The sequence below is a fragment of the Delphinapterus leucas genome, chromosome 1 (assembly GCF_059928025.1).
Source record: "Delphinapterus leucas isolate spDelLeu-1000000601 "Yukka" chromosome 1, BTC_Dleu_Yukka2, whole genome shotgun sequence".
Lineage (NCBI taxonomy): Eukaryota > Metazoa > Chordata > Mammalia > Artiodactyla > Monodontidae > Delphinapterus > Delphinapterus leucas.
In genome coordinates this window covers 114,236,368-114,262,975 of record NC_143129.1, presented here as the reverse complement: position 1 = coordinate 114,262,975, position 26,608 = coordinate 114,236,368, and the positions used below count along the sequence as shown (strand labels likewise).

Below are 26,608 nucleotides of genomic sequence, written 5' to 3'. Positions count from 1 at the left end.
CACTGCCTCAACACCTCCACCCCTCAAACTCATTTTATCTCTGACCTTCTTTATCTCAGTTGATAACAGCTCTATCCTTCCATTTGCTAGGGTTTTACTTTCCTTTTTCTCATGCTCTGCATCTAGTCTGTCAGAAATATCTTGTTAGCTTTATCTTCAGAATATTCCTAGAATATGACTACTACTCAACACTTCTAGTCTTATCACTCTAATTGAAGATACCATCATCTCTTCCCTGGATTACTGCCATGTCTAGTCTGTTTGATTCCACACTTGCCTCCCTACAGACTATTCTTAATATGACAGTTCGGGTGGTCCTTTTAAAATGTAAAAAAATCATGTCACTCCTCTCCATAAAACTCTTTAGAAGCTTCCTTAAGAATTAGAGTAATGCTAGCTGCTTTTAAAACAAAGTGCACAATTTTATTGGCTAACACAATAAATGACCCTTTTTTTCCCCATGATGTTTTAGGTGATCATTTTGGTGGATGGTTTTCCTCTTCACGAGTTATTCAGGGTCTTGGGTACTTTCTGTCATGTAGTTATGCCATCCCCTCTGGCTTTGGAGCTCTCTGCTGTCAGCCTGGGGAAGAAGCAAGAGAAGGGTGAGGAGGTGTGTACCCCTTTCTCAACTTCTTTGACTTCTTTTACCCTCAGTCTCTTGATGAGGACTAGTTACCATCTATCAATATATGCAAGGGGGGAGGCTGGGAAATGGGTTTTTTATTTTTTAATTTTTTTTTTTTGCGGTACATGGGCCTCTCACTGTTGTGGCTTCTCCCATTGCGGAGCACAGGCTCTGGACGCGCAGGCTCAGTGGCCATGGCTCACGGGCCCAGCTGCTCCACGGCATGTAGGATCTTCCCGGACCGGGGCACGAACCCGTGTCCCCTGCATCGGCAGGAGGACTCTCAACCACTGCGCCACCAGGGAAGCCCGGAAATGGGTTTTTTAGCTGGCAATGACTTAGTTGCAGCTGTGTCCTATGGAAGGTGGGGGCATACATTTGAATTTTTTGAATCCTTTTGAATAAATCTTAAAATTTATTTAGACTTGTTTTGTGACTCAGAATATAAACTGTCTTGATTAATGTTCTGTGTGAACATGAAAAATGTATATTCTGTTGTTACAGGGTAGAGTATGCTGTAACTGTCAGGTCGAGTTGTTCCAGTCTTCTGTATCCTTGATTTTCTTTCTACCTACTTGTTCCATCAGTTATAGAGAGAGGGGTTTTGAAGTCTCTGGTTATGATTGTGGGTTTGTCTATTTCTCCTTAGAGTTCTGTTACTTTTTGCTTCATGTTTTTTTGAAGTACTGTGATTAGCTGTATGAATGTCTAGGGCTGTCATGTCTTCTTGATTAATTAACCCCTTTTTCATTATGAGATGAAGGTGTTTGTCCTTGGTAATATTCTTTGCTTGAAACCTACCTGGTCTGTTATTAATATAGTCACTTCAGTTTTGATTAGTGTTAGCGTGGTGTATCTTTCCCATTCTTTTAGTATTAATCTATTTAAAGTGGATTTCTTGTAGGCAGCAAGTAGTTGGGGCTTGTATCCAATTTCACATTCTCTTTTATAAATGAGAGTGTTTAGAGCATTTACTTTTAATATAATTATTGATGTGGTTTGAGTCTGACTTACTGTTTGTTTTCTTTTTGTTCCATCTGTTCCCCTTTTTCTGTTTGTCTGCCTTCTATAGAATTAACTGAGGATTTTGATTCTATTTCATCTCATTTGATGACCTATTAGCAGTGCTGTTTGTTGTGTTTTTTTAATGGTTGCTTAAGAGTTTATGGTATACATTATACTACTTAAGGTATAGTATAAGAACCTTAGTCATTGTACTTCCATTTTCTCTCTTCCGGTTTTTCACTATTGTTATATATTTTACTTGTACATATAAGTCCTGTGATACATTGTTATTATTTTTGTTTCAAGCAATCAGTTATCTTTTAAAAAGATTAAACAAATTTTATAGTATTTTATATTTACTCATACATGTATCATTCCCAATGCTTTTCATTTCTTTGTGGAGATGCAGATTTCCATCTGGTACTCTTTTCCGTCATCCTCAAGGATATCTTTTAAAATTACTTGTACTGAAAATCTACTTGGTGATGAATTATTTTCACTTTTGTATGTCTAAGAAAGTCTTTGTCTTACTGTTTGTAAGAAATTTTTGTTGGGTATAGAATTCTAGGTTGACATTTTTTCTTTCAGTACTTTAAAGATGTTGCTCCCTTGTCTTTTGGCCTGCACTATGAGATGAGAAGACTGCCATTTTTCTTACCTTTGTTAAGCTGTACATAATGCCTTTTTTCCCTTTGACTGCCTTTAAGATTTTCACTAGGTTTTAAGTAATTATAATGAGGCTTGCTGTAGTTTCTTCACTTTTTTGTGCCTGTGGTTTGTTGAGCTTCTTGGATTTGTGGGTTTATAGTTTTCATTAAATTTGGAAAGCTTTGAACATTATTACTTCATATAGTTTTTATGTACCTTTTCTCTTCTTCAGGAACTCAGATCACACGTATATAGGCTACATTAGCTGTCATAACAGTTCAGTGATGTTTTACTGATTTTTCCCAGTCTTTTTTCTTTTTGTATTGTTTTAAATAGTTTTTTACTGCTATGCCTTCAATTCACCAATGCTTTCTTCTGTGGTATGTAATCTGCTTTTAATTCCATTCAGTGTATTTTTCATCTTAGGCATTTCTTTTCCATTTCTAGAAGTTCATTTTGGACCTTAAAAAACAGAAACAAAAAAAGACTTCTGTTTCTCTCCTTAACATGCTTTTACTTTATTTTGTTGAACAAATGGAATATTATTATAATGACTCTTTTGATGTTCTTGTCTACTAATTCTGCTATCTGTGTTGTTTTGGGATTGATTTCTATTGATTTATTTTTTTTCTTTATTATGGAACACATTTTCCTGCTTTTTTTACATGCCTGGTAAGTTTTAACTTGATGCCAGACATTATGAATTGTACCCTTTTAGGTGCTGAATATTTTCAGATTCCTAAACATATTCTTAGGCTTTGTTTTGGGACACATTCAACTTACCTTGAAGCAGTTGGATCCTTCTAGGTTTGCTTTTAAGTTTGTTAGATGGGATCAGGATAGTCTTTAGTCTATGATTAATTTTGCCCCACTGCTGAGGCAGTACCCTTGCAGTTCGTTTCAGAGTACTCTACCCAGGGCCCTGTGTATTACAAGGTTTCCCCACCCTGGCTAGTGGGAATGGTGGTTGAGTGAATCCCAAAAAGTTTTCCACCTGCCCCTTCCGGGACCAGGGATCGAACTTGTGTCTCTTGCAGTGTCAGTTTCTTCACACATATGCACTGATTGGTACTGTGCTGAAAATTCTCTTTTTGCAGCTTTGTCTTCTTTATTACTCTGCCCAGCAAACTCCAGCTACCTTGGCCTCCCTGAACTCCCAACTCTGGCTCCTTAAGTTAGGGAGACTGTTGGGCTCTGAGTTCCCCTTCGCTGTGCTGTAGCCTGGAAACTGTCTTAAAACAGTCATATGACTCACCTCATTTCTTTTCTCTCTCTTAAGGATCACCATCCTGTACTGATTTCCTGTCTAAAGTTCAGTGCCTGAAAACTGTTGTTACATATTTTATCTGTTCTTTTTCAGTTGTTTCAGGTGGGAGGATAAATCCCCTGTTGCTCCATCTTGGCTGGAAATGGAAGCCAGGTGGCCTAGTTATCTTTGATTGTGTCTCCCTAGGTTGACTTAGGGGAAAGTAGTGAAGTTGGATAATTTGAATTACGATTGACAACTAAAACTAATATTATAAACTTAGGGGCAAAATAATGTTTTATCCTTCTCTGTTTCCATATAATTTCTAGCATGGTGTTGCACACAGGCCCTTAGTAAATTGTTTACTCAAAGTTAGAGGCAAGTCTTACCCACAATAGCCGTATCTCCTTCCTTCCCCATTGAAGCTTAAAGAGGACTTTAGTTAATTTTTTTGCCTGTTAGCAATTTTACTCTAACTTCAAGAAACCAGTTCTTATTTCATCCCTTTAGATGCAGCTGAGCCAAGTGAAGGCTCTTTCAAACTGGGCAATGAAGTCTCTGGCTCTAGAAGAGGTTTCTGCTTTTCCTGTCAGTATGGTTCTTGAGCTAATTGATCACATCCTTGCTGGGATGGGTGGATGCATAGTCCTTTTCTTTCCTGTATTCCTTTTGTAATACCCCTATTGCAAGCAAAGTAGTAGAGAAGGAAATCATAAGGGATTTTGGTACCAGTAGTAGTTGTGATCATTATGTTGCATCAACAGAAAGCGTACCTAGTTTACCTTAAGGTGAACAATTTTTATTATAGTTACCAGATCTTCAACTTTGCATGATATAATTCTTGCTAAAGATAGTTATGTTGTACTGAATCCCTATGGGTACTATAAAGTGTCAGGGACAACCATTTTTAATTGAAATTGTTGGATTTTCCTTTTGGGAGATAGTGATTTGAAAAATTGCAGATTGATTTGGTACTTATATAAGAATTTAAAACTGGATTTAGAGGGAAAGAAATGCCCATTTTGCTAAATTCCAGTAGAATTTAGGAATCATCCATTGTCACCGTATCCCATATCACCTTACATGTTTGTATTCTTTATTCCTAAGTTTGTGACATAGCTAAAAATAAGTGATTTGTACAGTAAAGCACACAAAAATGAATTTAGAGATTCATTAGATGGTGTCTGAGTTGGAAAATACCTTAAAATTTTGCTCAGCATTGTTATGGAATGAGGCTAAGGGGTTATGCAGGTACAGACTAGCTCTTGGCATATTTATTTCTAATCATAAATTATGCTTGAGTTGATTAATGAATATAATTTAGAGATATTATTGGTTCATTGATAACATGCTCCTGGTATATATATTCCCTTTATGCTTTGAAGCAAAACAGTATGGGAAATGGCCTGATCAATCTAGTTGATTTTTTTCCTGATAAATAAGTCAGTAGGTGTTGGTATCCGGCTCTCCATAGCTGTCTTTAAACAATGAATTCTGTTTCGAGTTCTCTGTTACTGTTGTGCTTTCAAAATAATGCCTTGTTACAGTATACTTTTATTTTAGTTAATAGTAAATTAAAAATATATATAAAGTTAAAAAAACTAGCTGAACAGCATAAACATTATAACTAAAATCCTACTGCAAAAAAATGACTTTTTATTTGGTCTTCAATAAAGAGAGTTGTAAATTCTCCATATTGCTGTTTTTTCAAAGAGCTTGGTGATTAATTAGGGCTGTTTATGGTTCTTTACATTTCTAAGGTATGATGGAAAAGGACAATATCTTAAGAATTTAGTGATAAGAATATTTTGAATATTTGGAGGAATATTGGAGCTTTGAGCAAATTGAGTTGTTGGATTTAAATAAAATCAACAAAATCCTCCTTCAGCCTTGCATTTGTTAGTTATTTCAGCTTTGTCCATGTCACACTGAAACTAGTTCAGCAATCAGATTTGACACTAAGATTCTTGATCAAATATGACTGAGAAATCTATGATTATTTTGTATTTGGATGTTAGGAAGCTGCTTTCAGTTGCCAGCGTTTTTTATTTCACCATAGTTCTATTGCTTTTGAACAAAATGCACCCAGCTCTTTAATAAAGTGTTACATGTTCCCAGTGTGTTATACATCTGGCAGAAAACCAACTTAGCTCTGTTGTTTCCTGCATAGAAGAGCTGATTAGAAAGACTGACTTGACATGATCTTACGGTATGTTTTAATAGACAGCTTCTTCATTTTGTTGAAGAGGATAGAATAAAAACCATTCATTTTTGTCCTCTAGACTATAAATATCTTCCCTTCATGTTGTGAAGGTTAAAACAAAGAAAAAAGGCAAACTTGCGATGCTATTTTAAGTGTCTCAAACTATGAGGAAAATTAGGGGTATGTATGACTTTTTGCTTCTGAACCTGGGTATAGTTAGTGATGATAGTTTCTGTTTGACTTGGGATGAGCCTGTCCAGGAATGTCTGATCAATGAGATGTCATTATGTGCCTGTTTTGCTTTTGCGCTTGGTTGGAACTCTGTGACTAATTAAGCCTGTGACTAGTTATAATCTAGTCTTCCTCATGACCACTTTGACTTCCTTTTGGTCTTTTTTTTACTTGTTTAGAATCTTTCCCTACTTTGCCCTTGGACCCATGTTTCTTAAATGGTTTTCTGCCTTTCCCACCAATGGCAAGCCATGATGACCTCTAAACCTTCTACTGTAACATGCAGTAATAACCAACAGTTGTTGAATACTAATTGTGTACTGGGCATATTTTAGGTATTTTATAAATTTGTAGCTTACTTAATATGAAGGATGCTTATTCTGCTGTCCTCAGAGAGTTACTGGGAAGATCACATAATCTTCAAATGGTATAAAGAATGTGAAAATGTTTGTAAAGTATAAAAACTACAATTTTAAGTTGTTGTTAATAGTGATAATAATACACCTGCTTTCTCTTTGATATTGTTGTCTTTTGGTTTAACGTAGTTTAGACTTTACATTTCTTCCTGCTGTAGGCTTTCCGCAGTGCCCTACCTCATAGGATCACAGTTGTCTGATAAGTGTTCAGATAAATCAAATGACAATGTTACATGAGTTATAGATTTGACATTCAGATTAGCTATTCATTTCTTTCCTCTCTTAGGAAGGAGTAATAATCACTGTGAATTCATATTATTATTTGCTCTTAAAGATAGACATCTATTTACTTTCATGTAAATTATAGAATAGCCCTCGCCTTTTTTTTTTTTTTTACTTTTTATTTTTTAAATTTTTGGCTGCGTTGGGTCTTCTTTGCTGCACGCGGACTTTCTATAGCTGTGGCGAGTGGGGGCTACTCTTAGTTGCAGTGCGTGGGCTTCTCATTGCGGTGGCTTCTCTTGTTGCAGAGCACAGGCTCTAGGCGCGTGGGCTTCCATAGTTGTGGTACATGGACTTATTTGCTCCGTGGCATGTGGGATCTTCCCGGACCAGGGATCGAACTTGTGTCTCCTGCATTGTCAGGTGGATTCTTAATCACTGTGCCACCAGGGAAGTTCCAGCCCTGGCCTTTGCCCTGGCCTTTTAACATGACCAAACTTTCTTTCCCCTTTCCTACTAATCCTCGCCAGCTTGGCCCTTTGAGGATACATTTTTTTAAAAAGGCAGATTAAATTTGGTTTGTGAAAGGAATTTCAGTGTGTGTGTGTATGCACATATATGTATAAAATAACTCCTTAGATTCTAAGTACTTTTTTAAAAAAAAGCATTAATGATGGTCAAATTAGTGAAGGAAAAAAGCCTGTTTCTCCACTATGGAAAAACTTTTACGTGGTAGTTCCTTTATTGTCAGTTTTCCCACAGTGATTCATTGTCATTTTCTCAAATAGAGGGAAAACATGTGCTTTGTATCCTTAGTTTTAATTTAGGAATTTCAACTTTTTCTTATTTTTTCACTGAGATATAGAATACAGTAGGTTGTAATTTTATATTAATTGCTGGGATCATGAGAATCCCAAAGACCAGAATTCTTGGCTTATACAGAGCTTCAAAGGTTTTTTTTTGTTTTTAAACTCAGGTCAACAATTATTTGCCATTCTGCAATCAGAAAATTTGGTAGGCCAGAGTGATAGAGGCTTTGAGAAATAAACTGTCGTGTGATCACCTCTTTCATTATATATTATTGCTATTTGTTTTTTCTGGCATTAGAACGTTATTCTTAAGTACTGGTCAGCCATGCTGAAGGTTTAACATAAAATTGCTATACACAGTTTCATGAATAAGCAGTGATTTGATTTGCATATTATAGTAACTTTTATGTTTATGAAACATAAAACTTTTAATTTTCCTAAATAGCAGTGAAAACATTTTGACCAAGGTGCTGAATTTGTTAGGAGCTCTATTTACTTACATTTTAGCTGCACATTTAAGACTTTTCTTAATTTATTAGTGAGTTTGCCAATCCAGAATTGAGGATGATGGAATTAAAGAACGCTGTAAACCTTTTGAATTTCACCTAACCTTCCCCTATCCTCGTATGAAGTTACTGTCTTTTTTTTTTTATCTTGTCCTGAAAAATTGTTGAGGAGATTTACAGATATACATGTAATATAGAAAGAAAGAAGAAGGCAGATTGAAGTAGGAAAAGAAGTATTTGTGTAACTATTAACTGCCATTTTAGGTTTTTTAGCCCATTTTCTTTTGGACATTGAGGTATTAAAATACCAGAAAGTTTTCTATAGATTGTCTTTTCAACAATAATGAAATATAATCCTTACTTCAGACTCTGAGGTAAATTTTGGAGTAATAGCGTGTCTGTTGCCTTTTTATTTAAGGAGCCAGGGAAAGCATATTCCATACTTGCATTTTGGTCACAGAATAAAAGTGGGAAATTCTTATTAATTTAGTAATAACAAGGATAGTTTGGGAAGATCAGGAAACTAATTATAAGAATTGAGTCTGGGATATTGTACCATAAATAATTTGTGATGATTTCTTACTGGGATACCGGAGGCACTGATTGTGATTTAAGGTTGTTTTCAACGTGAAATCCATCAAGGTAGACCTTTATATATTGGTTATTAATTACATTTTGACAGAGAATTTAAGATCATGTAGTTTGTAATTTCAAATTTGTAATTTGAAAAAGAATTTATGATATGTAAGTAATCTTTTTCTTTGATGGTTTTTAAGAAAATCTGATAAAGTAGTTTATGGCTGATTAATATAAGAAAAATATGGATTGAGTTGACATTTCTAAGCTACAGTATTCATATATGATTTAAAATAAGTGCTGTTAGACTAACATTAAAGGCTAATATGAAATTGCCAAAGCTTAAATTAAAGATAGTTTTGAGGAGAGCTGTTGCCTTTTTTGTTTTCTTAAACATTCCTCTGGTTGTCCATGGTATAGTACATAAAATTTCACATGGTTAAAGTAATATACCCATTTATTTTATATTCAAAGTAATTGATCCTTTATTTTCTCCTTTTCCAAACTATGAATGCTTTTTTTAAAAAAAAATGTATTAAGACTATTTTCATAATTTTCCTTAGATAGTAGTTGGCTTTTTAATTTGGTTCATGATATTTTTTATGTATGCAATAGATTTTGATTTTCATATAGTCAAAGTCATTTATCCTTTAGGTTTTTTGCCTTTGGTTATATGTCTTTTTTTTTTTTTTTTTTTTACATCTTTATTGGAGTAGAGTTGCTTCACAATGGTTTGTTAGCCTCTGCCTTACAACAAAGTGAATCAGTTATACATATACATATGTTCCCATATCTCTTCCCTCTTGCGTCTCCCTCCCACCCTCCCTATCCCACCCCTCTAGGTGGTCACAAAGCACCAAGCTGATCTCCCTGTGCTATGGAGCTGCTTCCTACTAGCTATTTTACGTTTGGTAGTGTATATATGTCCATGCCACTCTCTCGCTTTGTCACAGCTTACCCTTCCTCCTCCCCATATCATCAAGTCCATTCTCTAGTAGGTCTGTGTCTTTATTCCTGTCTTACCCCTAGGTTCTTCATGACATTTTTTTTTCTCAAATTCCATATATATGTGTTAGCATATGGTATTTGTCTTTCTCTTTCTGACTTACTTCATTCTATAAGACAGACTCTAGGTCCATCCACCTCATTACAAATAGCTCAATTTCGTTTCTTTTTATGGCTGAGTAATATTCCATTGTATATATGTGCCACATCTTCTTTATCCATTCATCCGATGATGGACACTTAGGTTGTTTCTATCTCCAGGCTATTGTAAATAGAGCTGCAATGAACATTTTGGTACAAGACTCTTTTTGAATTATGGTTTTTTTAGGGTATATGCCCAGTAGTGGGATTGGTGGGTCATATGGTAGTTCTATTTGTAGTTTTTTAAGGAACCTCCATACTGTTCTCCATAGTGGCTGTACCAATTCACATTCCCACCAGCAATGCAAGAGTGTTCCCTTTTCTCCACACCGTCTCCAGCATTTATTTTTTCTAGATTTTTTGATGATGCCATTCTGACTGGTGTGAAATGATATCTCATTGTAGTTTTGATTTGCATTTCTCTAATGATTAATGATGTTGAGCATTATTTCATGTGTTTGTTGGCAGCCTGTATATCGTCTTTGGAGAAATATCTATTTAGGTCTTCTGCCCATTTTGGATCGGGTTGTTTGTTTTTTTGTTATTGAGCTGCATGAGCTGCTTATAAATTTTGGAGATTAATCCTTTGTCAGTTGCTTCATTTGCAAATATTTTCTCCCATTCTGAGGGTTGTCTTTTGGTCCTGTTTATGGTTTCCTTTGCTGTGCAAAAGCTGAAATTTCATTAGGTCCCATTTGTTTATTTTCGTTTTTATTTCCGTTTCTCCAGGAGGTAGGTCAAAAAGGATCTTGCTGTGATTTATGTCATACATTGTTCTGCCTATGTTTTCCTCTAAGGGTTCGATAGTTTCTGGCCTTACATTTAGGTCTTTAATCCATTTTGAGCTTGTTTTTGTGTATGGTTTTAGGGAGTGTTCTAATCTCATACTTTTACTTGTACCTGTCCAGTTTTCCCAGCATCACTTACTGAAGAGGCTGTCCTTTCTCCACTGTACATTCCTGCCTCCTTTATCAAAGATAAGGTGACCATATGTGTGTGGGTTTATCTCTGGGCTTTCTATCCTGTTCCATTGATCTATATTTCTGTTTTTATGCCAGTACCATACTGTCTTGATTACTGTAGCTTTGTAGTATAGTCTGAAGTCAGGGAGCCTGATTCCTCCAGCTCCGTTTTTCGTTCTCAAGATTGCTTTGGCTATTTGGAGTCTTTTGTGTTTCCATACAAATTGTGAAATTTTTTGTTCTTGTTCTGTGAAAAATGCCAGTGGTAGTTTGATAGGGATTGCATTGAATCTGTAGATTGCTTTGGGTAGTAGAGTTATTTTCACAATGTTGATTCTTTCAATCCAAGAACATGGTATATATCTCTCTGTCTATTTGTATCATCTTTAATTTCTTTCATCAGTGTCTTATAATTTTCTGCATACAGGTCTTTTGTCTCCTTAAGTAGGTTTATTCCTAGATATTTTATTCTTTTTGTTGCAGTGGTAAATGGGAGTGTTTTCTTGATTTCACTTTCAGATTTTTCATCATTAGTGTATAGGAATGCCAGAGATTTCTGTGCATTAATTTTGTATCCTGCAACTTTACCAAATTCATTGATTAGCTCTAGTACTTTTTGGTAGCATCTTTAGGATTCTCTATGTATAGTATCATGTCATCTGCAAACAGTGACAGCTTTACTTCTTCTTTTCCGATTTGGATTCCTTTTATTTCCTTTTCTTCTCTGATTGCTGTGGCTAAAACTTCCAAAACTATGTTGAATAAGAGTGGTGAGAGTGGGCAACCTTGCCTTGTTCCTGATCTTAGTGGAAATGCTTTCAGTTTTTCACCATTGAGGACGATGTGGGTTTGTCATATATGGCCTTTATTGTGTTGAAAGTTCCCTCTATGCCTACTTTCTGCAGGGTTTTTATCATAAATGGGTGTTGAATTTTGTCGAAAGCTTTTTATACATCTATTGAGATGATCATATGGTTTTTCTCCTTCAGTTTGTTAATATGGTATATCACGTTTATTGATTTGCGTATATTGAAGAATCCTTGCATTCCTGGAATAAACCCCACTTGATCATGGTGTATGATCCTTTTCATGTGCTGTTGGATTCTGTTTGCTAGTATTTTGTTGAGGATTTTTGCATCTATGTTCATCAGTGATATTGGCCTGTAGTTTTCTTTCTTTGTGGCATCCTTGTCTGGTTTTGGTATCAAGGTGATGGTGGCCTTGTAGAATGAGTTTGGGAGTGTTCCTCCCTCTGCTATATTTTGGAAGAGTTTGAGAAGGATAGGTGTTAGCTCGTCTCTAAATGTTTGATAGAATTCGCCTGGGAAGCCATCTGGTCCTGGGCTTTGGTTTGTTGGAAGATTTTTAATCACAGTTTCAATTTCAGTGCTTGTGATTGGTCTGTTCATATTTTCTATTTCTTCCTGATTCAGTCTTGGCAGGTTGTGCCTTTCTAAGAATTTGTCCATTTCTTCCGGGTTGTCCATTTTATTGGCATAGAGTTGCTTGTAGTAATCTCTCATGATCTTTTGTATTTCTGCAGTGTCAGTTATTACTTCTTTTTCATTTCTAATTCTATTGATTTGAGTCTTCTCCCTCTTTTTCTTGATGAGTCTGGCTAATGGTTTATCAATTTTGTTTATCTTCTCAAAGAAGCAGCCTTTAGTTTTATTGCTCTTTGCTGTTTTTTTGTTCTTCTTTCTCTAATGGCTTTAGGTGCAAGGTTAGGTTGTCTGTTTGAGATGTTTCCTGTTTCTTAAGGTAGGATTGTATTGCTATAAACTTCCCTCTTAGAACTGCTTTTGCTGCATCCCATAGGTTTTGGGTCGTCCTGTCTCCATTGTCATTTGTTTCTAGGTATTTTTCGATTTCCTCTTGGATTTCTTCAATGATCATTTCCTTATTAAGTAGTGTATTGTTTAGCCTCCATGTGTTTGTATTTTTTACAGATCTTTTCCTGTAATTGATATCTAGTCTCATAGCGTTGTGGTCGGAAAAGATACTTGATACAATTTCAATTTTCTTAAATTTACCAAGGCTTGATTTGTGACCCAAGATATGATCTATCCTGGAGAATGTTCCATGAGCACTTGAGAAAAATGTGTATTCTGTTGTTTTTGGATGGAGTGTCCTATAAATATCAATTAAGTCCATCTTGTTTAATGTATCATTTAAAGCTTGTGTTTCCTTATTTATTTTCATTTTGGATGATCTGTCCATTGGTAAAAGTGGGGTGTTAAAGTCCCCTACCATGAATGTGTTACTGTCGATTTTCCCTTTTATGGCTGTTAGTATTTGCCTTATGGATTGAGGTGCTCCTATGTTGGGTGCATAAATATTTACAATTGTTATATCTTCTTCTTGGGTCGATTCCTTGTTCATTATGTAGTGTCCTTCTTTGTCTCTTCTAATAGTCTTTATTTTAAAGTCGATTTAGTCTTATATGAGAATTGCTGCTCCAGCTTTCTTTTGGTTTCCATTTGCATGGAATATCTTTTTCCATCCCCTTACTTTCAGGCTGTATGTGTCTCTAGGTCTGAAGTGGGTCCCTTGTAGACAGCATATATATGGGTCTTGTTTTGTATCCATTCAGTCAATCTGTGTCTTTTGGTGGGAGCATTTAGTCCATATATGTTTAAGGTAATTATTGATATGTTTTTTCCTATCTCCATTTTCTTAATTGTTTTGAGTTAATTATTGTAGGTCTTTTCCTTCTCTTATGTTTCTTGCCTAGAGAAGTTCCTGTAGCATTTGTTGTAAGCTGGATTGGTGGTTCTGAACTCTCTCAGCGTTTGCTTGTCTGTAAAGGTTTTAATTTCTCCATCAAATCTGAATGAGATCCTTGCTGAGTAGAGTAATCTTGGTTGCAGGTTTTTCTCCTTCATTACTTTAAATATGTCCTGCCAGTCCCTTCTGGCTTGCAGAGTTTCTGCTGAAAGATCAGCTGTTAACCTTATGGGGATTCCCTTGTTTGTTATTTTTCCCTTGCTGCTTTTAATATATTTTCTTTGTATTTAATTTTTGACAGTTTGATTGATATGTGTCTTGGCGTATTTCTCCTTGGATTTATCCTGTATGCGACTCTCTGTGCTTCCTGGACTTGATTAACTATTTCGTCTCCCATATTAGGGAAGTTTTCAACTATAATCTCTTCAAATATTTTCTCAGTCCCTTTCTTTTTCTCTTCTTCTGGAACCCCTATAATTCGAATGTTGGTGTGTTTAATGTTGTTCCAGAGGTCTCTGAGACTGTCCTCAGTTCTTTTCATTCTTTTTTCTTTATTCTGCTCTGCAGTAGTTATTTCCACTATTTTATCTTCCACGTCACTATCCGTTCTCAGTTATTCTGCTATTGATCCCTTCTAGAGTATTTTTAATTTCATTTATTGTGTTGTTCATCGTTGCTTGTTTCATCTTTAGTTCTTCTAGGTCCTTGTTAAATGTTTCTTGCATTTTGTCTATTCTATTTCCAAGATTTTGGATCATCTTTACTATCATTATTCTGAATTCTTTTTCAGGTAGACTGCCTATTTCCTCTTCATTTGTTAGGTCTGGTGGGTTTTTATCTTGCTCCTTCATCTCTTGTGTGTTTTTCTGTCTTCTCATTTTGCTTATCTTACTGTGTTTGGGGTCTCCTTTTTGCAGGCTGCATGTTCGTAGTTCCCGTTGTTTTTGGTGTCTGTCCCTAGTGGCTAAAGTTGGTTTAGTGGGTTGTGTAGGCTTCCTGGTGGAGGGGACTAGTGCCTGTGTTCTGGTGGATGAGGCTGGATCTTGTCTTTCTGGTGGGCAGGTTCACGTCTGGTGGTGTGTTTTTGGGTGTCTGTGGACTTATGATTTTAGGCAGCCTCTTTGCTAATGGGTGGGGTTGTGTTCCTGTCTTGCTCGTTGTTTGGCATAGGGTGTCCAGCACTGTAGCTTGCTGGTCGTTGAGTGAAGCTGGGTGCTGGTATTGAGATGGAGATCTCTGGGAGATTTTCACCGTTTGATATTATGTGGAGCTGGGAGGTCTCTTGTGGTCCAGTGTCCTGAAGTTGGCTCTCCCACCTCAGTGGCACAGCACTGACTCCTGGCTGCAGCACCAAGAGCCTTTCATCTACACGGCTCAGAATAAAAGGGATTAAAAGTAGAAAGAAATAAAGAAAGAGAGAGAGAGAGAGAGAAAGGAAGGAAGGAAGGTAGGAGGGAAGGAGGGAGGGAGGAAGGAAGGAGGGAAGGAAGGAAAGAAAGAAAGCAAGAAGATAAAATAAAATAAGGTAAAAAATAGTTGTTAAAATATAAAATAATTATTAAGAAAAATAAATTAAAAAAAAAACAAAAAGTAAATAAAACCCACAAAAAATGGACGGGTAGAACCCTAGGACAAATGGTGGAAGCAAAGCTATACAGACAAAATCTCACACAGAAGCATACACATACACACAAAAAGAGGAAAAGGGGAAAAAATCATAAATCTTGCTCTCAAAGTTCCTTTCCTCAGTTTGGGATGATTCGTTGTCTATTCATGTATTCCACAGATGCAGGGTACATCAAGTTGATTGTGCAGCTTTAATCCACTGCTTCTGAGGCTGCTGGGAGAGATTTCCCTTTCTCTTCTTTGTTCTCACAGCTCTTGGGGCTCAGCTTTGGATATGGCCCCGCCTCTGCGTGTAGGTTGCCAGAGGGCGTCTGTTCTTCGCTCAGACAGGACGGGGTTAAAGGAGCCGCTGATTCGGGGGCTCTTGCTCACTCAGAGCGGTGGGAGGGAGGGGTACGGAGTGCGGGGCGAGCCTGCGGCAGCAGAGGCTGACGTGACGTTGCATCAGCCTGAGGCGCGCCATGTGTTCTCCCGGGGAAGTTGTCCCAGGATCCCGGGACCCTGGCAGTAGCAGGCTGCACAGGCTCCCCGGAAGGGGGGTGTGGATAGTGACCTGTGCTCGCACACAGGCTTCTTGGTGGTGGTAGCAGCAGCCTTAGCGTCTCCCGCCCATCTCTGGGGTCCGCGCTTTTAGCCGCGGCTAGTGCCCGTCTCTGGAGCTCCTTTAAGCAGCGCTCTTAATGCCCTCTCCTCGCGCACCAGAAAACAAAGAGGGAAGAAAAAGTCTCTTGCCTCTTCGGCAGGTCCAGACTTTTTCCCGGACTTCCTCCCGGCTAGCCGTGGAGCACTAATCCCCTGCAGGCTGTGTTCACGCCGCCAACCCCAGTCCTCTCCCTGCGCTCCGACCAAAGCCTGAGCCTCAGTTCCCAGCCCCGCCCGCCCCGGCGTGTGAGCAAACAAGCCTCTCGGGCTGGTGAGTGCAGGTCGCCACCGATCCTCTGTGCGGGAATCTCCCCGCTTTGCCCTCCGCACCCGTTGCTGTGCACTCCTCCGTGGTCCTGAAGCTCCCCCCTCCGCCACCCGCAGTCTCCGACCGCGAAGGGCCTCCTAGTTTGTGGAAACCTTTCCTTCTTCACAGCTCCCTCCCACTGGTGCAGGTCCCGTCCCTATCCTTTTGTCTCTGTTTATTCTTTTTTCTTTTCCCTACCCAGGTACGTGGGGACTTTCTTGCCTTTTGGGAGGTCTTAGGTCGTCTGCCAGCGTTCAGTACGTGTTCTGTAGGAGTTATTCCACGTGTAGATGTATTTCTGGTGTATCTGTGGGCAGGAAGGTGATCTCCGCGTCTTACTCTTACGCCATCTTCCCCTTGTTCCCTGGTTATATGTCTTAAGTGAAGATTAAATAAATAAATGTGTGTGTGTGTGTATAGAATCTTCTCTAAATGTGGAAATGGTATGTGGTAATCGTATTTTACCTTAATTTATTCTTTCTGTAGGGCTCTTTTTTCTTTATGTAAATCTGGTTTCTGACATGCATCATGTTCTTTCTCTCTGAAGAATTGTTAACGTTTCTTGCAGGGCAGGTGTACTGGTGACAAATTCTCTCAATGTATGTTTCTCTGAGAAAAATCTTGATTTGTCCTTTACCTTTGAAGGATCATTTTGCTGGATACAGAATTCTAGGTTGGTATTATTTTTTTTTGGTTTGTTTGTTTTTTCCCTTTCAAGACTCAGTATTTCACTTCAGTCTCTTCTTGCTTGCATGACTTCTGAAGAGGGTACTAGTGTAATGCTCAATGTTATTCCTCTTAGGTAAGGTGTTTTTTCCTCTGGCTTCTTTTAAGATTTTCTCTGTATTTGATTTTCTGCAGTTTGAATATGATATGCCTAAGTGTAGGGTTTTATTTTGTTTGTTTTTTGGTATTTATCCTGCTTCATGGTCTCTGAGCTTCATGGATCTGTGGTTTTTAATATCTATCATTTATTTTGGAAAATTCTCAGCCATTATTAGTACTTCAAATATTTTTTCTGTTCTTCCTCTTCTGATATTCCCATTATTCATAGTTACACCTTTTGTAGTTGTCCCACAGTTCATGGACATTCTGTTCTGTGTTTTTGATTTTTTTTTCCTCTTTGCGTTTCTGTTTTGGAGGTTTCTTTTGACGTATCTTCAAGCTTACTGATTCTTTTCTCAGCTTTGTCAGCCTGTTGATGAACTGATCAGAAGCATTCTTCATTTCTGTTACAGTGTTATTGATTTTTGTCATTTCCTTTTGACTCTTTCATAGGGTTTTCATGTCTCTGCTTACATTGCTTACATTATCTACCAGTTTTTGCATGATGTCCACTTTTTCCATTAAAGTTCTTAGCATTAATTAAGCATAGTTATTAAATTCTCAGTGTGGTAATTCTAAAAGTCTCTGTCAAATCTGAGTCTGGTTCTGATCCTTACTTTGTATCTTCAGACTGTGTTTTTTTGCATTTTAGCATGCCTTATATTTTTTTGTTGATAGCCGGACACAGTGTATTGACTGAAAGGAACGGAGGTAGATCGACCTTTAGTGTGAGGTTTTATGTTAACTGGCTAGGAGTTTATTGTTTGCTGTAACTGTGGTGTCAGAGGCTAAAATTTCCTCTTTTGTGCTTGTTGTCTTCGGTCTTCCTTAGTAATTCCTGAGGCTTGGAGTTCTTCCTGCTATACTCTCATATAGGAGCTTTATTGATGGTAGATGAGGTGTGGAGGAGAGGAAGCATTCTGTAATCCTATGATTAGGTCCCAGTCTTTTAGTGAGCCTCTGTTTCTTGGCTGTGACTTTCCTGATTAGTTCTTAGTGCTCCTGTCCTCCTCAAACATTTAGGTGAGTCAAGAAGGCTAGAGAGGCAATTAGGTATTTTCCTTCCCCCAGGTTGGTTAGACTTAGGTAAAAAATTTCCTTTGAGGGCAGGACTTTGTTATGGAGAACAGAGAGAGCGCTGGGCTATTTTAAAATAGTTATTCCCCTCTCTGCTAAAAGTATGAGGGGATATTTCTCAGATCTTCATAATGGAACCTGTTGGTGCACCTAGAGATAAAACTCAGGAAAGAATGCCCATTCCCTGAGTTTTTAGCTCTCAAGCCAGTTCACACTGAACTTTCAGCAAGTCGTCAATTATAGTTTAAGTGTTCCTAAGGATACTGGCCCCAAACTGTGGGTTTCTGCTCCCTGTAAGCTGTGATTCTCTGTCTCTCCAGTTTTAGGGCAGCAGTTTGCCTTGGACCTCAATTCTCTGATGGATCTAAGAAGAGTTGTTGATTTTCAGTTTGTTCAGCTTTTTTCTTGTTGTGAGAATGGTAGTAATGACTTGTACGCACTTTACATGTCAGACCAGAAACCCTTAATGATATTTTATAAATTGTCATGTAATTTTATTCTTTTAGTTTTTGGCTTTTATTTTTCAGTCCATTTGGAATTTAGTTTTGTGAGGATATAGGGAATAAGGTATGCTTGTTGGCCATCCTGTTTCACTGCTTTGTCTAATAATTCTTGTTAGAGTTGTACTACTTTCAGTTCTTAACAGCTTATATTCTTTAGTGCCTGATGTGGTTAATCCTTCCTACATGATTCTTTGCTTTACATGTCTATTTATTATTCTAGTTGAGCCTCAGAATCGTTTTGTTAAATAGAAAAAAACATTAATATTATAAATAGAACTGCTTAAGATTAGTAATATGATTAGAATGATAGTGTTATGTTTGGACTTCCCCATCTGGAAACATATTTCTCTTTGTTTATTCAGGTCTTCTTTTACATTTTGGAAGTTTATAATTTACTTTGTCTCAGTCACACAAGTTTCTTGTGAGATGTATTTTCTGCATTTTAAAAATATTTTTATTTTCAAATAATTTTAGACTCTAATGGAAGTTGCACAAATATACTACAGAGTTCTTGTGTACCTTGTACCTAGCTTCCTCCAGTGATAACATCTTGTAAGACTATAGTACAATTATCAAAGCCAGGAAAATGACATTGGTATACTGTTAACTATAGACTTTACTTGGATTTCATCAATTTTTACATCATTCTTTAAAAAAAAAAAAAACTCTCTCTGATATTATTGGAATGGCCGTCCACTACACACTTCTTCCCATCCCCACCCCCACCTCCCTTTTCTGTTTTTTTCTTTTCCTTCTTTTTGCTGGAGAGTGAGAATGTTATTAATTTTCAGGAAGCTGCTTTTTAAATAGATTTTAAATTCTAAAGGTTTTACAGTTGCTTTCATTCTTAGGAATGTAATCTCATTTGCTAATAATGTTATTTTTGTTTCTATAGCATGCCATCTTGCATTGGCAGGGTTTCTGAATTTTACTTATTTTGTGCTTGATTTTTACATAATTTTCCTTGGGCTTTACCTTTAAGGAATATTAGCTACAAATGTATAATATTGATTTCACTAATATCTGGCATTAAAATTAATCATTGATAGGTAATGAGTGCTTTTACCATGTTTCAGGAATTCTGATCTCCTTAAATTAATCATCTCATTTTACCCTCACAATTTCCTAAGACAGGTGTCAACATTTCCTTATTTACAGATGAGTAGTAATTGGCTGAGATTAAATAATTTACTTGCTTAAGGTCACATAGTTTAGGAGGGGACTCAAACCCAAGTTTTAAAATTTTGTATTCATTTTGCATTTAACCATTCTTTCATATTAACCCCTACAGCAGTAGAAAAGATGAATATTAAGGTACTCAGATAAATTTTATTCTAGGGCATGCATTTATTCTATGGAAGCAGCAGAGAACTGAATAAATTGTTTTCTAGAACTCAGATTAAACACTTTTTACAAACTGATATTTTAGTGTTTAAGTAGATGTCAAAAATATATGTTTGTTTTTTAAAGGATGGAAGTACTTAAGTCTGCTCTTCTATCCCTCCTTTTCTTCCTTCCACAGGTATTTGTTGGAAGGTATAGCCAATATTGAGTATCTAAATATGTCAAAATGTTTTTAGTTAGATGGGTGTAGAATTAAGTGTGGTAGTTCACTGAAATTATTTTATACTTAATTATGAAGAACAGTGTATAGTTACCTTTTGAGGAACATTCAAAGTTAATTCCTCTGCGGTTTAAATTTAGTATGCATTCTTTCTTATTTCTGATGACTTCAGATGATGTCAAGGTTTTACTGTGACTTAGAGTGAATGAATCATAAAATAATAGTATCTTTTATTTGAAAGCAGCCATAAAGGACATTCTACTTAGCTTCCTTCCCAGTGTAGGAATGCTTCCTTCTTTGACATTTTTTAGCTGTTATTTGTGGGAAAAGGGTTAATTTTTTATTTATAGTTGCAGTCTTTAACAGTTTTCTTAATTCTTTGTCACTCTTGTATTTGTCCTTGTCAGATTGTGTTTTCTTATATCTTGTGCCTATATATTCCTTTCAAATCTGAGCTGATCAGTTTTAGTGTAGCTATATTGTTTCCTTTGGGGAGCTTTGTCTTCTGCACTGGCATTCATTGGTACCTTCTCTTCTACCTTTCTTACATTTATTTAAGTGACTTCATTAGGTAGAAGCTGTGAAAACCACACTTGTGCTTACAGATCTTAATGTAATAAATTCTTTAAAATGCATTTTACTTTTGTCATTAACCTTTGTTACATGTGTACTCAAACAACAGTCATTCTCTGAGATCTAACTAGATCACTTGTTAAATGTTTTTAGCTTTGCATGCTTTACGCTGAGCTGTTGCCATAACATTAATACTCGAAAATCCTCTGGAAGGAAAGGTAAGATTATATGTTAATTTCTTCTGGTCAAAGGAAAGATACAGGGCTTCCCTGGTGGCGCAGTGGTTGAGAGTCCACCTGCCGATGCAGGGGACACGGGTTCGTGCCCCGGTCCGGGAAGATCCCACATGCAATGGAACGGCTGGGCTCGTGAGCCATGGCTGCTGAGCCTACGCGTCCGGAGCCTGTGCTCCGCAACGGGAGAGGCCACAACAGTGAGAGGCCCATGTACTGCAAAAAAACCAAAAAACAAAAAGGAAAGATACATTGGTATAACAGAGTGTATAAAGTGTAATTCAGTTTTATGTTTGAAAATAGACTATGTAGAGACATCTTTTTTCTGAAAGGTCTGCACTAAGTTAATGAGAACCTTGGGTGAGCATATTTACTTAGTTGTAAACAGCTTGAAATTTGGAAATTAAAGTGTATATAGATTTTTCTGTATGGGAATGGGATATCTTCTAGACTTCATTAAAGCACTGTTGCTTAATTTTTAAATGAGAATCTTTTCCCCTAATACTTAAAATATCAATCACTTTCAATTAAGTTGCTGTGAATAATTCTTCCTGTCCATTTCTCTTCAGTTTTTCATTCTCTTCCCAATTGAGTTCTTTATACTTGCCCTCTTTTGACAGGTTTTTGTTGGTTTTTTTTGGTAGGCGAGGACTCCCTACATCGATTTTGTGGTACCCCAGTTATGAAAAACAGTGGGTTAAATGTTCACATGTTATAACTTCCCTTCTTTTGGCTGGGGTGGGGTGGATTAGTAAGACAAAACAGAACAACAAAACAGTGAATGTTGGCAAGTGTTCACATATTTCTTTATTTGTCTCATTCACCTTGGCTCAGTTCAGTAACTGCTTATGAGTAAGTTTTTCAGTCTTAGAAATAAGGCGCTGCGAATAATGTGTGGGTAACTGATTAGTATCTACCTCACAGAGATGTTGGATGGATTGATTCTTAGAGAGCCTAGGAAATGTCAAAACAGTATAAATACAAACTACCATTATGACAAAGTAAAGGCTGCTTTGAAAAAAAAATGTAATTCAACTTGTAAAAGAAATTTCCTTTAAGGGAGAAGACTGGATTTGAGTTTCTGTATGGTCTTTCCTTCTGAATACTAATTAGTACCTGAACATACGTAAAACTTAAGTGTTTTTTAAAAATATATATATATATAATTATGAAGTGTTTATGCAAATAGATTCAATTTAAATTTCTTGCTGTATAAAATGTGTAGGAGGGCTTCTTGAGGTTTGCTTTCAGATGAGTTGTTTTCTCATTGATAGTGATGAATTTTCATCATTACCATTTAGACTTTTATCAACATTTTCGTTAAGGACAAGAGTCAAATATCAGTCCTTAGGGAAAATAAATGTTTCATCTCACACTAATTTCAGGGTACAGACTAGTTGCAAGTGTGTACAGCCATCAGTTGTATAGGAAGGTGTTTTCATTCCTCCTAGTTTTATGGCTTATCTCTTGTATCTGATGGGTTTGCTGAGAGTTTGTTTTTGTGGTGGGAAAGTTCATTTGAGCTGAAGTATGTCAGGCTCACATAGACAAAAGTTACTGTGTGTTGTCCTACGAAAAAAGCAGACTACTTAATTTTTTTTACTGTATGTCATGTGTGTGTTTGTGATTTCTCTTTGTGGGATACTGAAATCAGGTGTATACTGTTAGGATCTTAGAGCTGTGGTTCACAACCTTAATTACCTGTGGGAATCACCTTGGAAACTTTCAAAAGTTTGCTGGTGCCTGGGTCCCACCCTTCAAAGATTGATTTGATAGGACTGGAGTGTGGCCTGGGCCTCAGTTCCCTCAGTGAATCTCATGTGCATGTAAGGTTGAAAACCTCTGTTCTAGAGACTCATACTGGACCTACTCGATTAGAATGTGTGATAACCTTTGTTTTGTTTTTTTAAGCACCTGAAAATTCTTGTCATAGTAACAAGACTAATATATCATGAATATTTTAAATTATGTTTTTGAGTTTACCATAGTCATCTTAAAATAGGCATTGTTAATGCTACCTATATTTTGAAAGTTGTTTACCAGATTTGGTCAAAAGACCAAAAGGCTTAACAATTAACTGCCTTTAATAGTGAGCTGTTATTTTCTTCAAAATACAGAAAGTAACAAGATAGGCAGAGAAATAACTGTTTACTTGGTCAGCCCCAAAACTTACATAGTTCAGGAAGATGAATAAAATCCCAGTTAGTCCATTTCTTGCTAGCACTGGTTTTTCACAAGGAGTTTTGTAAATTGACTATGTACATTCTAGTCCTATTTCTCTCATTCTCAAAACCTGAACAGAGATATTTGAAGTTGTGTGTGCAAACGTTACTAAAAAAGCTTCATCATTCAAATACTTAATTACTGCTTACTAAACGTACACAATTAAAAGCTTCTATATGTAACTTCTCATATGTTATTTTCAAATTCAGTAGGCTATGGTAGGAAGTCCAATTAGATTTAAAGTTATATTTAATGTTCTACGCAGAGTAATTGATGTCACTTGGGGAAAGGCTGGTGGCTGTCTTCGTATTTCAGCATATTTGGGTATGAGAAAATTAATTAAACTAAAATTCTCATATGATTTTGGAAAATGATGACTATTAAAAACACATTGAGACTACAGTCCTGCAGCCTGTGGACCAAAGTCCACATTCACAGAAAGATAGACAAGATGAAAAGGCAGAGGGTTATGTACCACATGAAGGAACAAGATAAAACCCCAGAAAAACAACTAAATGAAGTGGAGATAGGCAACCTTCTAGAAAAAGAATTCAAAATAATGATAGTGAAGATGATCCAGGACCTCGGAAAAAGAATGGAGGCAAAGATCGAGACGATGCAAGAAATGTTTAACAAAGATCTAGAAGAAATAAAGAACAAACAGGGTTTCCCTGGTGGTGCAGTGGTTGAGAATCTGCCTGCCAATGCAGGGGACACAGGTTCGAGCCCTGGGCTGGGAAGATCTCACGTGCCGTGGAGCAACTAGGCCCGTGAGCCACAACTACTGAGCCTGCGCGTCTGGAGCCTGTGCTCCGCAACAAGAGAGGGCACGATAGTGAGAAGCCCGTGCATCGCGATGAAGAGTGGCCCCCCCTTGCTGCAACTAGAGAAAGCCCTCGCACAGAAATGAAGACCCAACACTGCCAAAAATAATAAATAAATTTTCAAAAAAAGAACAAACAAACAGAGATGAACAGTACAATAACTGAAATGAAAACCACCCTAGAAGGAATCAATAGCAGAATAACTGAGGCAGAAGAACGGATAAGTGACCTGGAAGACAGAATGGTGGAATTCACTGCTGCAGAACAGAATAAAGAAAAAAGAATGAAAAGAAATGAAGACAGCCTAAGAGACCTCTGGGACAACATTAAACGCAACAGCATTCACATTATAGGGATACCAGAAGGAGAAGAGAGAGAGAAAGGACCCGAGAAAATATTTGAAGAGGTTATAGTCGAAAACTTCCCTAACATGGGAAAGGAAATAGCCACCTAAGTCCAGGAAGTGCAGAGAGTCCCATACAGGATAAACCCAAGGAGAAACACGCCGAGACACATAGTAATCAAATTGGCAAAAATTAAAGACAAAGAAAAATTATTGAAAGCAGCAAGGGAAAAATGACAACATACATGGGAACTCCCATAAGGTTAACAGCTGATTTCTCAGCAGAAACTCTACAAGCCAGAAGGGAGTGGCATGATATACTTAAAGTGATGAAAGGGAAGAAACTACAACCAAGTTTACTCTACCAGGCAAGGATCTCATTCAGATATGATAGAGAAATCAAAAGCTTTACAGACAAGCAAAAGCTAAGAGAATTCAGCACCACCAAACCAGCTCTACAACAAATGCTAAAGGAACTTCTCTAAGTGGGAAACACAAGAGAAGAAAAGGACCTACAAAAACAAACCCAAGACAATTAAGAAAATGGTAATAGGAACATACATATCGATAATTACCTTAAACGTAAATGGATTAAATGCTCCAACCAAAGGACACAGGCTTGCTGAATGGGTACAAAAACAAGACCCATATATATGCTGTCTACAAGAGACCCACTAAAGACCTAGGGACACATATAGACTGAAAGTGAGGGGATGGAAAAAGATATTGCATGCAAATGGAAATCAAAAGAAAGCTGGAGTAGCAATACTCAGATAAAATAGACTTTAAAGAATGTTACAAGAGACAAGGAAGGACACTACATAATGATCAAGGGATCAATCCAAGAAGAAGATATAACAATTATAAATAAATATGCACCCAACATAGGAGCACCTCAATACCTAAGGCAACTGCTAACAGCTCTAAAAGAGGAAATCAACAGAAACACAATAATAGTGGGGGACTTTAACACCTCACTTACACCAATGGACAGATCATCCAAACAGAAAATTAATAAGGAAACGCAAGCATTAAATGACACAATAGACCAGATAGATGTAATTGATATTTATAAGACATTCCATCCAAAAACAGCAGATTACACTTTCTTCTCAAGTGCGCATGGAACATTCTCAGGATAGATCACATCTTGGGTCACAGATGAAGCCTCAGTAAATTTAAGAAAATTGAAATCATATGAAGCATGTTTTCTGACCACAATGCTATGAGATTAGAAATAAATTACAGGGAGAAAAACATAAAAAACACAAACACATGGAGGCTAAACAATACGTTACTAAATAACCAAGAGATCACTGAAATCCAAGAGGAAATAAAAAAATACCTAGAGACAAATGACAATGAAAACACGATGATCCAAAACCTATGGGATGCAGCAAAAGCATCTAAGAGGGAAGTTTATAGCTATACAAGCCTACCTCAAGAAACAAGAAAAATATCAAGTAAACAATCTAACCTTACACGTAAAGGAACTAGAGAAAGAAGAACAAACAAAACCCAAAGTTAGCAGAAGGAAAGAAATCATAAAGATCAGAGCAGAAATAAATGAAATAGAAACAAAGAAAACAGTAGCAAAGATCAATAAAACTAAAAGGTGGTTCTTTGAGAGGATAAACAAAATTGATAAACCATTAGACAGACTCATCAAGAAAAAGAGGGAGAGGACTCAAATCAATAAAATTAGAAATGAAAAAGGAGAAGTTCCAACAGACACTGCAGAAATACAAAGCATCCTAAGAGACTACTACAAGCAACTCTATGCCAATAAAATGGACAACCTGGAAGAAAAAGACAAATTCTTAGAAAGGTGTAGCCTTCCAACACTGAACCAGGAAGAAATAGAAAATATGAACAGACCAATCGCAAGTAATGAAATTGAAACTGTGATTAAAAATCTTCCAAGAAACAAAAGTCCAGGCCCAGATGACTTCACAGGTGAATTCTATCAAATGTTTAGAGAAGAGCCAACACCCATCCTTCTCAAACTCTTCCCAAAAATTGCAGAGGAAGGAACACTTCCAAACTCATTCTGAGGCCACCATCACCCTGATACCCAAACCAGACAAAGACACTACAAAAAAAATTACAGACCAATATCACTGATGAATATAGATGCAAAAATCCTCAACAAAATACTAGCAAACAATCCAACAACAACATTAAACAGATCATACACCATGATCAAGTGGGATTTATCCCAGAGATGCAAGGATTCTTCAATATATGCAAATCAATCAATGTGATACACCATATTAACAAATTGAAGAAGAAAAACCATATGATCATCTCAATAGATGCAGAAAAAGCTTTTGACAAAATTCAACACCCATTTATGATAAAAACTCTCCAGAAAGTGGGCATAGAGGGAACCTACCTCAACATAATAAAGGACATATATGACAAACCCACAGCCAACATCATTCTGAATGGTGAAAAACTAAAAGCATTTCTTCTAAGATCAGGAACCAGACAAGGATGTCTACTCTCACCACTATTATTCAACATAGTTTTGGAAGTCCTGG

The 26,608-nt window shown here is 36.9% G+C and overlaps 1 protein-coding gene across 5 annotated transcripts in view; it reads left to right on the top strand.

Annotated features, from left to right (window-relative positions):
- Positions 1–26,608, top strand: part of HS2ST1 (heparan sulfate 2-O-sulfotransferase 1) — a 227,372-nt gene that overhangs the window by 6,511 nt on the left and 194,253 nt on the right. The gene's annotated exons all lie outside the window — the stretch shown is intronic.